Below are 15568 nucleotides of genomic sequence, written 5' to 3' on the forward strand. Positions count from 1 at the left end.
TGATTATTCGCCCCTTTCTCCAGGTTCCCCTGGCATCCGTGTGAGCCAATAATAAAAGGACGGGGAAGCAGATAAATGAGGGTCCCCTGATTAGTAGTGTCGTTTAACAAGAATTAGTTATTTAAATCCATTTGGAATAAAACAACTGAGCCAAATTGAGAGAGAGCCTGTAAGAAAATAAAGTCCAGTACAGCGGGAAGGGCATATAAACATATAAATATACAAAGAAATTTTTATTTGTTTACAATACTCAAAAACAAATATATTTGAAAGAAAGGGAAAGGGAGAAATAATAAAACACAAAGCAAAAAGTGAAAAATCCATTTTGATAAATAAACAGACTTGACAGCCTAAAAATCAATCTAACCTTAAATTTACATATGAACTCAGTCAACAGAAGTTGACTTTTTTGGCTGTTCAAATCTTGGTCAACAAAGATGGGAGCATAGGCACAACTCTATATCGAAAACACTCTGCAGGCAATTCCCTGCTCCACGCGACCATCTCCCACCCTGCGCCCCTTATAGCCAATGTGCCCTATGGGCAATATTTGAGAGTCAGGCGAAACTGCAGTTCAGACCTGGACTTTGAGAGGGAAGCCAGGTTGCTACAGTCTCATTTGCAAAAGCGAGGCTACAGCAACAAATGTTTAAAGAAGGCCTATTTGAAGGCCAACAACCAAAACAGAGCCTCTTATACATGATCCTAAACCCAAAAAGGCTAATTCGGGTGTTCGACTCATTACTAAATTTTCGGGTCAGCATCGACAGGTGCGAGATATCATGAGCAAATGCTGGTACTTGTTGATGGGGGACCCAAAAGTCTCCATACATTTGAAACCCTACCCCGAGATCACATTCAGGCGATCTAGATCCCTTAGGGACACTCTGGTACATAGCCACTATTATACTCAAACCAAAATTTCTGGCGAACCAAATAAAGGCAGTAAACCCTGTCACAAATGCATTTTTTGCAGGTTTATTTATGCAGCATGTAGCATTTTGCTCCCTAATGGCCGTCTATTTAAACCCAACTTTTCGGTAAGATGCCAGTCTATAGGCATTGTATACATTATGCAGTGCAAATGCCAAAATGTTCTATATTGGCAAAACAACCTTTCTTTTTGTCGAATAAGGGACCATGTTTCTTTGATACACAAAAAAATAATGGAAACTCTGATTAGTCGGCATATTGGGTTACATCACAACTTTGACAGTAGTAAAATGCACTTTTTTGCCTTAGAACATATCCCTCCTGACAGAGGAGGAGATTATGATAAGTTACTTTCTTTACCATCTTTATCATTAATAACATCATTCATTTATTTCCCTTTTTCCTTGTACAGGCCGGTACCGGTGGCCCTATATCAGAAAATCGGTCTTTTCTTGTTTGGCTTTTGTGTGTTTTTTCTTTTTCCCTTTTCCAAGATCGCGATTTCAGCTTCCGCCGTCTCAATGACATGCCCGGCTTGATTTAATCTTCAGCGCATGCGCATTGTAGATTGTGATGCAGTGCGATTGCCTCCGCCTCTGTTTGTCCACACGCCCATCAGGGCTTCCTTATTGTACGGCCGCATCCCGGCGGTGACTTCAGACGCCGCCGAGATGGAAGCACTATAAGAATGCGGCATGATTCCACCATCCCCTCTGTCGTAGGCTGTCTGTCCTAGGGAGAGATGATCTCCTTCCCACCTACAAGCCTGTTTGAATTTACTTTATTGGTAAGTGTCTCATTTATGGCTCTATACGACTCCCTGATGGGTTACTTACATTGATTTATCTGACTGGGGACTTTTGTTGTGTTTTGTCCTTCAGTCATATCTTTATATATATATACACATCTTCGGATTTCAACTTTGCCATCTATGGTCACCTGATTGCTGATTATGGATTCTGTTTGGCCCCCTGATTCATCATTTATATTTTTGCAATGAGGATTTTTCACCTTTAGCAAAAAGACCCTTGATTCTATTGAAGGTAATCTCTATACAAACAGGGTGTCAGACTTTATGTCCCCCTCTGTGTTTTAATTATCTATGCTGTTTCTCACATATATTATTTTGTCCTTTCTATCAAGGATATACCTTATTCTATGCTCTTCTGTGGCCATTCTTGGACGGATGCTTTTATTTGAGAGACCTACGTGATGCCTGTGTATTTCTGATGTTATTCAATCGGCAATATTTTTATCCAATACAATTCACATTCAACCTTTGGCAGCCTGGTAAGATTATGAAACTTGATCAAGTGATGTGATGTTTGATTGATTTTTCTTGATCGTTTTTGTTATAAACTCATGTATGATATAGTATACATGTAAACTAATTTTTATGTTGTGTAATAACTTCTTTATGATATCTCATCCATGTTCTCTTATTATCTTTAGTACTCCTTAATATATACCAAAAATCCTGAAGAAGCTCCCAATGAGCGAAACATGTAGAGTGGTATTCCGTTGAGTGGTATTTCTCTGACTGCTTGCCCTTTTTGAGATGTGGATATGGATACATTTAAAAAAAAAAATATGTTGTGTAAATTATATCAATTGTAATAATATCTTTTTTATGGATAAATCATACATGTCTATTCACCTTATCCATTACCAATATACCAGCACCTTAAAAGTCCCGGGGGTTTTTTCAAACCTCTTTTCCCCCCTTTTTTTCTTTTGTTTACTGCAAGTGAGAAGTTTAAAAAGTTTCCTGGAAGTCAGCTTTAAAGTGATCCTAAACACACACAGTTTAATTTACATTGTCCCTTTTTCTGTATATGGAGGATGGCACTGTAATTATTTTAATAAAAAAAAAAAAAAACAAAAAAAAAAAAAACAAACATCAAGTTTTTCCTAACCGATATACAGCTGTCACATGACCCAGCTCTTCCCAGTCTTTCTGCAGGGAAACATAAGCAGGAGGAGCTTCTAGCCCTTTGCTGCTGGTCACGTGTTAAAAAAAAAAAAAAAAATTCTTTGGAATATAGAGTAAAAATAAATGATTAATATATTAATAAATGGTTTTAAATTGTCATACAAATAAGTATTTTGAATCAAATCTTGGCAATAACATGATGTGGGTGGATTTCTGCCAGTCACAGGCTGTGTCACGCCCCTCCAGCTGTGCCTTAGAATAAGAGGGAAAAAGGAATACCCTCCAATGGTGTAGAGACCATTATGGGCACACCAGACAAAAGGATAAATTAACATTTTACATATCAGAATAAAACTGTAAAAATGTTCGAAAGAATAAGGCTTGTATACATGTGTATTGTAGCAGCTCAGAAAGGTGGTTACCCAAACCTTAATCAACAATGATGGAATGAGACATCATTAAAGTTTATATTGTTTTATAATTTTGTTTCCGGAGTTCTTTGGTATGCCCATATTAGTCCCTACTCCATTGAAGGGTATTCCTTTTTCTGTCTAGACTGGGATGATGGCATTCTCACAGCTCTTTGCCATATGTTCTTTAAAATAAGAGGGGGTGAAGCCTCCATCAATCAAGATGTAATATCCCAAACCCCATTGTATTTAGCTGGTTAGTGGACATGGATAAGGGAGGGAGGGAGCTGTCGTTTACCACTGTGTATACACTCACATTTGTGCATCTATAGTCACATGTGCTGCTCAGGTGTGATAGGGAAGTAATGCTTAGGGTAGAAATTAACTGAAAACTGAGCATGTGCAGAGCTGCCAACACTGCTCTGCAAAATCCCTAGCTGAACTGGGAACATGAACAGAAGGTGGAGATAGAGAGCAACAGGATCCATCAGATTTTTTGCAGAATACTGAAAACGAATCTCATAGTGACTGAGTGAGTATGAACAGCATGTAATACACCATTCATTGATAGTTTTTATGTGTGTTTTGTGACATTTTAAAGCATAATTATTCAACAAACAAAGTAAATAAATATATAAAAAATGGGCTCCAGGAGCTTTTAGCCATAAATCGCTAACATGCACAGCATATTAACATATTATGACAGACTAACCTGGCAACTGATCCCCTCCAGCACTGCGGTGTCAGCGATCCAGTCTGTCAAGTACGCTTCCAACTTCTCTTGGTCTGTCTTTTGGGTTTGGAATCTTTTGCTGCTTGATTGGCCAGGCTGCGATGATGTCACGGCACAAAGAAGTGCCAATAGGGTATGCTGAGCTGCACATAGGTAGCTCAGTGGCCATAAACACTGGGTAGAGAGGAAAGTTTATGACAGCAAAGACCAATAGGATCTCTTCTATTTTAAAATTTTTACCCGAAAGTGCCTTTTTACTTTAAGGCCGAGTTTACACTGCTCCAACACAGAAGTCGCACAATTTCCGATCAAATTTTGCCCTGCGACTTCAGGTCCGATATCTATGCAACTTCAACGAACATGATTGCTACTTGTCCTTCGAGCAATCAAAACAATTCCTTTGCTTCTGATGGAGGAAACCACACGCCAAATTTATAAAAACCCCAAAAATCCATAACAGACCCTTATCCGAGCATTGAGCCCAGCAGGTCAGAAAAGAGAAGGGGAGCCGAGCGAGCACCCCTCCCCCCCCGGACCATACCAGGACTTGAGGGGGGTGGGTACTTTGGGGCGGGGGGGGGGCTCTGCGTCCCCCCCCCACCCCACAGCACCTTGTCGTGGTTGTGCGGGTCTGCAGGCTTAACTGAATCTGGAAGCACCCTTTACCAAGGAGGCCCCCAGATCCTGTCCCCCTCCATGTGAATGAGTATAGGGTACCCCTACCCATTCACAAAAAAAAAAAAAAAAAAAAAAAAAAAAGGAAGACATGTAATTTTCAAAAAAAAACAAGAGACGGTTTTTGACAAGTCCCCCGTCGTAGCTTTGTGTCTTCTTTCTCCGGTAAGGTCTTCTTCCTCCTCCTCCGCCCTACTTAAAGTAAAAAACAGTCCTCCTCTGATGCTGGCTCCCGCCACTGTGTCAGCTGCCGGTCCTAATATAACTATGGGCGTGGCCATCCGGTGACGTCACCCAGAGACCCCACCCCTTGTGACGACACTGTCTCGAGGGGTGGGGTCTCCAGGTGATGTCACCTGCTGGCCACGCCCCATAGCTACATGAAAACCGTCAGACAACGCAGCTTTTATTTTTATCGTGTCGGAAGAAATCACATCGCTGGAGGGAGAAGACACACTGGGGCTACAACGGGGGACAGTCCTCATTTTTAATAAATGACTTGTCGAAACCTGTCTCTTGTTTTTCGTAACACTACACTTATCTTTTTTGGTGAATGGGTAGAGGTACAATGTGCCCCATACTCATTCACATGGGGGGGGTGCGCAAAATCATGGGGCCTTCTTTGTTAAAGGGGCTTTCAGATTCCGATAAGTCTCCTGCCTGCAGGCCCCCACAACCACCACCCAGGGTTGTCGGGAAGAGGCCCTTGTCCCCAACATCAGCACAGAGCCCCCATTGCCCCAAAGCACGCACCCACCCCCCATGTTGAGGGCATGGTCCAGGAGGGAGGGGGGTGTGGGGCACTCACCCCCTCCCCCTTTCCTGACCTGCCAGGCTGCATGCTCGGATAAGGGTCTGCTATGGATCATTGGGGGGAGGGCCCCACACACTTTTTTTTTTTTTTTTTTTTTACACATTTTGGTGTGGGGTTTGCCCTTATCCATACCAGACCCTTTTCATACAAGACGGCTCTCATGGGGAAACATTTTTGACATGTCAAGCAACATGTGCCCTCGAAGTCGGAGTGTATGTCGGACAAGTGTGAACTGGCTCTGATACTGGCATCTGTGTAATTCCCCTATTTTGTTTCCTTATAACAAACATATGAGCCTAGAACTGGATACACACTATGCAACTTTTGTTGTTAGATTTCCCTTCAACTATGTGCAAGGGCCTGCCTGATTGCATAAAGTATTTAGGTTTGACCTCGAATTAGATAGATTTGGTAAATCTAAAGGAAAAAAAATCTAAAAGAAAATTGTTTAGTGTGTATCCAGCTTTAGACTCAACATACTCAAAGCACATTCATACTATCTCATAATGTGTTTTGTTTTGATGGTTCCCACTACCTCCAGGTACAGGGCGTTGCGATGGGGACATGTTGTGCCCCATCGTACGCCAATCTGTACCTGGGGGAGTGGGAACATTCCTTGATTACCAACGATTCGCTGTCTGTCCATATGTGCCACGTCCTAACGTGGCGTAGGTATATAGACGACGTATTTCTTATATGGGACGGCTCAGATAAACTTTTGCATGAATTTCTGGCTGCAATCAATTGTAATGAATTTAACCTTGCTTTCACTATGGTATATAGTGAGACAGAGATCACCTTTTTGGACGTGTCGGTCAAAAAACAGCCCGACGGCAGCCTCTCAAGTCAGTTGTACCGCAAGCCCACAGCAGGAAACTCCCTTCTACACGCAGCCAGTTTCCATCCTAAACCCCTGCTGTCCTCCATACCTTACACACAATAACTCAGGACACGTAGAAACTGTTCGGACGATTCCACATTTAAAGACGAGGCTGACAAATTAAGGACTAGATTACTCGAAAGAGGTTACTCTCGGTCTTCCCTTAAAAAAGCTTATAAAAGAACATTAGCCCTGTCACGACAGGATCTATTGGATACACCGAAACAATCATCTACCGACAATACTATCAGAATTATTACCACATATACCACACAGCATCGACAGTTAAAACGAATCCTGAATAGGTATTGGCACTTGGTTAAAATGGACCCGCTTCTATCTCCCTTTGTCCCAGACACGCTGGCTGTGACCTACAGGAGAGCCCCGTCTGTTGGTGACCGAATAGTTAAAAGTGAGTACAAATCACAGAGGGGATGCCTGTAAAACCCTAGGTACCTTTTCTTGTGGTGGATGTTCCTACTGTCAGTATATGGACAGGCGTAGGGACATTCACCTACCCAATGGACGGTTATTCCATCCAAGACAGACTGTAAGACCCCGGGTGTAGTGTACTTACTTACATGCAAATGTGGGTGCTATTACATCAGAAAGACTATCAATCCTCTATGGAAGAGAATATATCAACACGTTTCAACCATTTTAAAACGTGACCCCGATGTAACCACTGGCCGACACATGGCCCTCGTACACCCCACCCCGATCCCTAAAATTCATTTTCTGGGACTTGATCGCATTCACTTCAATTCACGAGGTGTTGATTTCAACAAAAGCCTCCTTCAATGTGAACTTAGGTGGATTCACAGTTTACGAGCCACCTTGCCACCAGGATTGAACGAGGCATTCAACTTTAGACCCTTCCTCCCAGGCTTCTCCTCTGGGGTTTGTGAACTTAATATGTAGGAAACCAAATTGGTCAAAAAAATCTTTTCTTCCTTTCTCTCTTTAAAGACTTAGATTCTCTTTCCTACCATCATCATCTTTACTATACTTCTAAACCACTCCAACTATATGTAATAACATATTCTGGTATACATTGTTGGTTCGGCTCTCCCTATTGTTTTTCATCATTTTATTTTATTATTTTTAATTTTTATTCACTTTATTTTTTCTGATGTATTTTTTTGTTTTCTTTTGTCAAACATGCTGGCTGTCTTTTCTATCATCCATCCACTAGATGGCAGGGCTGGATTCCGTGTTTCCGCAATGTCGCTTGTGCGCTGACACCCGGCGGGCTCTTCCTGTTGCAGCCTAGGTCAGTGAGGGTTTCCTCCCCCGTCTCTGATGGGCTGCGGGGGGTGGAGCGTCTATACGCTCTCACCGTCGTCTCCATGACGATCGGTGAAGCCTTCCCGCCGATGGCGCGCTGACGCCGTCACGCCACCTGTGGGCGTGGCTGCGCACCCTTGTGCCTGAGGTACGCCCCTTGAGACACATCCCTGCGCGCCGTGCGTGCCGACACGGCGGCAGGGATGGTCTCTCTGTTTGCCCCTGATTGGCCGTTTTTAACACACCTTTTGTTTAGCTTCTCTCAGCTGTGTTTTAACACAGCTGAATTGCTTTGATTACTTTTGCTGAATTGGCCTTTTGCCTCTATACATAGGCTACCATAATGCTCACATCCGGATGTCTTGTGCCAATGTCAGCATTAGGGGGAAAGATGGCAGACACCGGACTGTTAGCAACAGATGCCTTTGATTTACCACCTAGGTAAGAACCAGGCTTTATATGGACCTGGTACCTTACACGGCCAGCTACCATACACTCTACAATTTTTAAACTTACCTCTCTCTATGTGCAATCTTTCCCCCTAATGCTGACATTGTTCGCTACAGGGAGGATTGGGCATCCCTTGTGAAAGTGCCCCTTCGATTTTGCGTGTTGTCACGGGCACCCCCTCTGTCATCTGTGGACTTTCACAGCCAGCATGTGATCCCTTTATCTGTTTTTTTATTTATGACATGAGCTTGACTAAGTACTATGATTTTGGTTACTCTATATAATAATGGCCTGAAAACAGACCATTTATATGGTCTTTCTTTGCTATGTTATTTATTTATTTCTATATTTATGTTCTAGAGACGAGAAATATTTTCTCACCTGTCTGTATGTAAAATAATTCCCCTGAAGAAGGATTATACAAATTTGACTACGGTCTTCTCCGAAACATGTCGGGATACATTTACTAGCCACCTACCCCCACTATACCCACTTTGACTGGGTTGGTTTCCTGGGGTCGTTGGCACTGGGTGATATTACCTATTAATGCTCTATATGTCTTATATTCAACTATTTGCAAAGATATTGATTATCCACTGTATATGTCTGTCTTGTCTTTTAGACATTTTTATTCTTGCACATTAATAAAGTTGGCACTGCTTTTGCCTTTTACCGCTATTTACTTTCTCTACCTTTTTTCCTGCCTTTAAAATCCAAAGGGGCGTCCCCTATATGCACTTTGCTGCAGACAGTTTTTCAATATTATCTAGGATGATGGCAGTCCCTGCACACCAGTATATTTTCTCATAATTTGATTTTTTTCATACTCCAAGCACAGAGCAGCATTATTGTAATAACTCATTGATCTACATACGAAAGAACTGCATTCGAGCGCTTTTTCATATTGCCAGAGCACAACAGGTGCTGTACACGGGACAAGAGCTTGTAGATATTACCTTACCAAAAACCACAACTAGATGTCGCTGCTGCACTACAGTTTCTATTACGTCCAAAACAAACACTACTTACCACGAAAGCGAGGCTGGTGTGGGCGGAACCTCACGTCTGAACGAACGTGAGGTAACAGGAAGGAGGGGGAAAGAAAAAAAAAAAGAGAATCTCCGAGTGGATCCGAGCGAGGAGGCGGAAGTGCCCGAGGCTGACGTCACGCAGCGGGATCGGCCGAACTCGGTCGTATAGCGCCCCTCAGCCGGTGCTCCTTGTCCCTTCTAGGTTTTGCAACGACTGAACACGTCCAAAATGGCAGAACTAGAAGACGTGACGCTAGACGGGAGGCCGCTGGACAGCCTTCGGGTAACTGATTTAAGAGCAGCACTTGAAGAACGGGGACTAGCTAAGAGCGGCCAGAAGAGCACACTTCTGAAGCGTTTAAAAGGGGTAAGTAGTTTCACAGCATCCCGCTCGTTACTACGGTATAACGGCACCTCTCGCGGAAACGCGCACTCCCCACAACAGTGTATCTGCGCGCTCCCGCCGCCCCCTCCTCTTCCTATCGGCAGACCCAGTACGCTCGCGCAGACCAGTAGGCCGTGCTGGACATGCGCAGTGGCGTTCGACGCGTGCGCACTCGGCCGAGTGAGGCCGTCTTCCCGCCCTTTGCCGCTAAGCGTCGGGTATGGGTGCGCGCTCGGTCTGCCAAGCGCCGCCCATTATCCCTCCGCGTGCTCGCGCACCTGTGGCCTGAGCAGAGAGAAATGTATATAAACACTAATGAGTGTGAGATGATGATCTGTAACCGAGGACGGTGCAGAGCAGGAGACACTGTAGTGAAAAGGCGTAGCTTGACAGTGTTGTGCCTTATAGCTGACTTGTGTACTTCGATTGACATATGTTTATGTGATCTGGATTGGGTTTGCACTCTTGTGGATATATAAGCATTGAAAACCCAGCAGTGGGGATGTGTACAGTCTCTCTACCTGTACATATAAACACATACACATATATATATATATATATTTTTTATCATCGTTCTCTGATGAACAATGCTATGCAGTGTTATGATCTGTAAATTTGCGCTACACCAACAGGTCCAGGTGTATGGCAATGACCCCCCCAGTCTACAGTAAACCATTTCCCATTCCAGCCCCCCTCTGGGGAGATGAACTCTTCTGGCTATTTCAGTTTCTAATAAGGTGATCCTGGTTAATCTTATTCACGCATTAGCGTCATGTTAAGCATATGTTGGCTTGTTAGGGGTGGCCCGATCGTACGTTTTAAAAATGCAATTATACTTTTAAACAAGCGGATGCATATTACATATATGATTAAAGTTGGTCAGGATATCTTATGTATATAACCGTTTAAAAGCTGAATTCTTGTTATGGATATTTTTGCATTGTTACATTGGTTCAAGCCATAATCATACACTATACCTGTGGCAGTGGAGTGAAGTCTGATCAGTGACTGCCTTGTAGCACAGCCTTCTGTTTAATTTTAAAACCAGTTTGTGAGCTTCTTTTAGACCCTATGACTTGGCATGTAGGGCAGCATCTCTGGAGTTGTGCTTTGCGGTTAGCTGCTAGATGACTTCTGTTGTCCAGGTTGGATGACACTGGTGCAGCTGTGCATACTAACCAACCAGCTTCTAACTTCAGCTTGTTCAATTCAAGTGATAGTAAAGGTAAATGTAAAAAAAAAAACATATAATACATGCTCTGTGCAATGGTTTTGCACAGAGCAGCCCCAATCCTCTTTTCGGGTCCCCCACCAGTGCTCCTGGCTCGTCCTCTTCTCTGAGTGCCCCATAACAAGCACACTTGTTGCTGAGCCCCGCTCTGTGTGTCCATAAGACACACAGAACGGGGCCCAGGCCTGCACCCTCCTCACTGGCTGTGATTGACAGCAGTGGGAGCCAATAAAGAGGCAGAGACCTGGGAGAGTAGCTACATTCGTGCTTATCACTGGATCACGATCAGGCTCAGGCTAGTATTAGGGGAGACTGTGGGGGGTGCCATATACTGAAGGTTTTTTACCTTCATGCATAGAATGCATGAAGATAAAAAACCTTAAGCCTGTAGAACCACTTTAAGCTTTGACAATTAAACCTGGAAGCTGATTGGTTACTATGCACAGCTGGACCAGTTTTAGGGCTCATTTACACTTGCTTCGGACACGCTTTGTTAAAGCTCTCTGAATCCCAGTCCAAGCTCCTGTCACTAAATAAAATGGTTAGCTTACAGTCCTGTTTACACCTTGCGTTTGCTTTGCTTAAAAAAATTATACCCCCATGTAGCTTCAGTGGTGCTTCAAAGCCTCCATAGAAGTCTATGGCACAGCTCGCTTGAAGCCCCACCGAAGCATCATCGAAGCACCAAGCAAAAGCAGTTGTAAACAGGACTGTAACCTAACCATTTTATTTAGTGACAGGAGCTTTGACTGGCATTCAGAGAGCTTTAACAAAGCGTGTCTGAAGCCATGTTTTGAAGCAAGTGTAAACTAGCCCTTAGTAAATCTCCCCCCTTGGTGTCATTGAACCAGAAGACTTAAAGCGTTTGTAACCCTATAAAAAAAAAAAAAATTGGATCATGTCGTGCTGTGTCATTTGGCCCCCTGTATCACCTGAAATGCCGGTCTCATCCTGCCTGGTTCTGCCCTCCCCCTATAAACTGACCATGCTTTATCAGCGTGGTCAGTTTATGTGCCTCCGTCATCCACAGCTCTTCTTTGTCCTCTCCCCCCTCCCTGCCTGCCTGTCAGCTCTTACCAGTGCCCGCCTCTCCCCTCCTGCTGCTGAAATAACTGTAAAGTACACACAATCCCCTGTTAGACCCCTTTCACACTGGGGTGCTAAAAATAGCGCCTGCAAAGCACCCTGAAAGAGCCGCTGCTGTGTCTCCAATGTGAAAGCCCCGAGGGCCTACACACTGGAGCAGTGCGCTGGCAGGACGGTAAAAAAAAGTCCTGCTAGCAGCGGTGAGGGAGCGGTGGTTTTAACACCTTCTCGGTTGCTAGCAGGGGGGTATAACCGCCCCGCTAGCGGCCGAATACCACCTCTAAAACGACGGTAAAGCTGTGCTAAAAATAGTGCCGTTTTACCGCCGACGCTGCTCCTGCCCCAGTGTAAAAGGGGCCTCAGAAAACGTCCTATGCTGCAGTGTGTGTTCTTTGTAAAAAATATGCCCATTTCTACCATATTTCAGAGCGCTGCTCGGCGCTCACATGATTCCTCACTGCTCTTTGACATCAGCGGGGGATTCTCGTCCCCTCCCGCTGTAGCTGCCAGATCGGGAGAGGGAGCAGTCACGTGAGCGGCGCACTGAAATAAGGTAGAAATGGGCATAATTTTTACAAAGAACATACACTGCAGCATAGAACGTATTCTAACAGGGGATTGTGTGTACTTTACAAAGTGGCTTTACAACCACTTTAAGGATGTATTGTGAGTGCAGAGTGTCATAACCCTGTTTCTTTAGGGTAGGGGTGGGCAAAGAATTTTCCCACGGGGCCACTGTCGTGGAGTGCCGAGCCAAAGTTTAGTGTATAGTTAAAAAATCTTTTGATTAAACCAGCTGGTGGGCAGCATAGGTGAACAACGCTGGGCTGGGAAGGTACATAATCGTATAGAAAACAAACACCTGGTGCTAGGAGTAGTAGGTACAACTGCTCGTGAAATAGTGTGCACACATGACTATTAGAATCAGTAATGAAGAAATGCTTTCCCTGATCTGGTCATAATGTTGGTGAAGGGCAGGCTGATAAAAGCAGTGAGGGGACTGGCAGGCACAGGGGTTAATTAACTGATGTGTCAATATGTTACTGACAGGCTTATGGAGATAATGGGCAGAACTGCAAGCACTGGAATTGGAGAGACGGAGATCGCAGTACAGCTGGGATTTCTGCAGATCCTGACCTGGAGTGAAGAACACGTGCACAGCTCCTAGAGTTTGCAGCATGCAGGTACTGACACAGGAAGAACCTGGCCGGGTGGCAGAAGAGCGTTATTGTATCTCTTAGGCAATGCTCTACTGTCAGAACTGAGCCTCCCTGCTGTACCAATCGGCTCCTCGGGATCTCTTTCTAGTTCTTGCAGCTCTTCACATGGTCAGTGAGGAAACTGACAGGCTCAGAGAAGCATGGTGATGTGGAGGCATTGTGGCCCTGGGGCTGCAATTTGCCCAGGGCTGCTTTAGAGAGCATCACCATAGCACCCTGCACTCTGTTTAATGATGCATAGTGTGGTGCTTACTACCCTGCTTCGTTAAAGCTGAAATCCAGGTATGAATTCTATTGCTTAGTTATATTGGTCCAGCTTGGATTAATGTAGGTATGCTTGAGCCATACCTGTGGGATCCCTGTGGAAACTGGAAATTACTTTAGTAATCGTCGCTGTCCTCCTGGTCCAATGCTGAGTGACTGCCCTGCTTCATAGTAACCAAGGGGAACACAGTACTATGCTTTACAAACCATACCTGGAATTCAGCTTTAAAGAGATCCTTCATCCACATCATACCATAACTAAACATACGCTGGCATGTACTTACAGAAGCACTTCTGCAGTAGTAATTTGGGAATTCTAAACAGGAATATCATAGCTGCTGTTTGACTGAAAACCAACATTTCCACATGTGTCAGATTCTCAGATTTCTGGGCCCCTACACCATCATGGTGGTTATGCAGCAAGTACAAAAATCTTTCAAGAATGCCACTGAAAGCACGTGGCAAGGATGACGTGGATGTCTAAAGATCCACCACTTACAGAATTTAGTTTTTATGTTAGAATAGGGGAGCTGATATCTCTAGTTGCACTCGCAAATTGTGGTGGTAGAGAGGGCTTCTGTAAGTACATTTAACAAATTCCAGCCTGTCGCCAGCATTAAAGTGGAAGCAAAGGCAAGATATAAGTCTGCTTAAAACCACTGCTTTCCCCCTTCGTCCTACTTATGCTCTATAATGCTGGTAAAAAAAGATCTGTGTAAATACCTTATTTCAATCTGCTTCAGTCTGGTCGTGTGAAGCAAAAGCTCTGGCTCCCCTGTGTCATGGATTACTCGACAACAGGGCTGAATTCTGGGAGCCATGACGTCACCCACTGGCTTCTATTGCCCATCCATTGTTGGCGCTCCCTCCTCTCTCTTACAATAACACTGCACTTTTTGTTTTCCTCAGTCCCCCCTGTAACCTAGTTTTATTACCCAATGATCCTACCAGTAAGTAGATCCATCATATTTCTAAATTGTTTAGGACCCAAATACACCTGCTCATCTACAGTGTGTCTTTTTGCTGGTAGGATCACAAGGTGAAAATAAACATAGGCCTCATTCACACTCTCCGTTGATCTTCGCTGAGCCAGCGGATGACAGGTCCCTCTCTGCTCACTGAGCGGGGAGGGGCTTGTCAGGCGCCACTGCTGCCTATAGAGGGATCGGATGAAAACAGACAGCATGTCCATTTTCATCAGATCTCATCCGATCCGCCAGAGACGGATCTGGACGTAGGGCCATCCGTCTGCCTTCAGCGGATCGGACCGGGTCGGATGTCGGCGTACATGTCTCCGCTGACATCTGTCGCTCCATAGGCTAACATGGAGCGCCCGTTCAGGTCCGCCGTTAAAACTGACAGGCCGACCTGAACGTCCGATCGTGTGAAAGGGGCCTAACAAAAAGCCAAAAAAACAAATGCATCTACAGTGTGTCTTTTTGCTGGTAGGATCACAAGGTGAAAATAAACAAACAAAAAGCCAAAAAAAACAATTGCAGCTGCAATATGGAAGAATAAGTAAACTACAAAATGTACCTGTTCTGACTTACAAACAGATTCAACTTAAGAACAAACTTACAGACCCTATCTTGTTTTGTAACTCGGGAACCGCCTGTACTATACATTTTGATTAATTTTTTGCATATGCTATACTTCAGTAATGGAGAACTGAGGTTTAGTATTCTGTGTTTAACCACTTGCCTACTGGGCACTTTTACCCCTCTTCCTGCCCAGGCCAATTTTCAACTTTCAGCGCTGTCACACTTTGAATGACAATTGACGGTCATGCAACACTGTACCCAAATGATATTTTTATAATTTTTTTCACAGAAATAGACCTTTCTTTTGGTGGTATTTAATCACCACTGAGTTTTTTTATCTTCTGCTAAACAAACAAATACCAAAAATTTTGAAAAGAAAACCCCATTGCAAATGGTAATTTTTCTCCTTCACTCATGTGCGCTGATGAGGCGGCCCTGATTGGCAGCACTGGTGGGCACTGTTGGGACTGCACTAATGATCAGTGACCTAATTATCAGTGTCGATGTCCCTTTAACAAAAGCTGGTTATCGGCTCTTCTCCTCTCCTCACACTGTCAGCGTGAGGAAAGAAAAGCTGATAACCGGCTTGTGTTTACATCTGTGATCAGCTGTCATTGGACACAGGGGGCGCACAGGCAGCACGATCGCGGGAGGACGTCAAAGTAAGTCCGCTTTGTAGCCGTCTTTCGGCTATA

The 15568-nt window shown here is 44.2% G+C and overlaps 1 protein-coding gene across 1 annotated transcript in view; it reads right to left on the minus strand.

Annotated features, from left to right (window-relative positions):
- LG01H14orf119 (linkage group 01 C14orf119 homolog) overlaps positions 1–9680 on the minus strand; it is a 29406-nt gene extending 19726 nt beyond the window's left edge. Inside the window, exon 1 of the mRNA XM_073632324.1 lies at positions 9145–9680. The gene's annotated coding sequence lies outside the window, so the exon portion shown is untranslated. The remainder of the gene's footprint in view (positions 1–9144) is intronic.
- Between the last annotated feature and the right edge of the window lie 5888 nt (positions 9681–15568).

This window comes from Aquarana catesbeiana, linkage group LG01 (assembly GCF_042186555.1).
Source record: "Aquarana catesbeiana isolate 2022-GZ linkage group LG01, ASM4218655v1, whole genome shotgun sequence".
Lineage (NCBI taxonomy): Eukaryota > Metazoa > Chordata > Amphibia > Anura > Ranidae > Aquarana > Aquarana catesbeiana.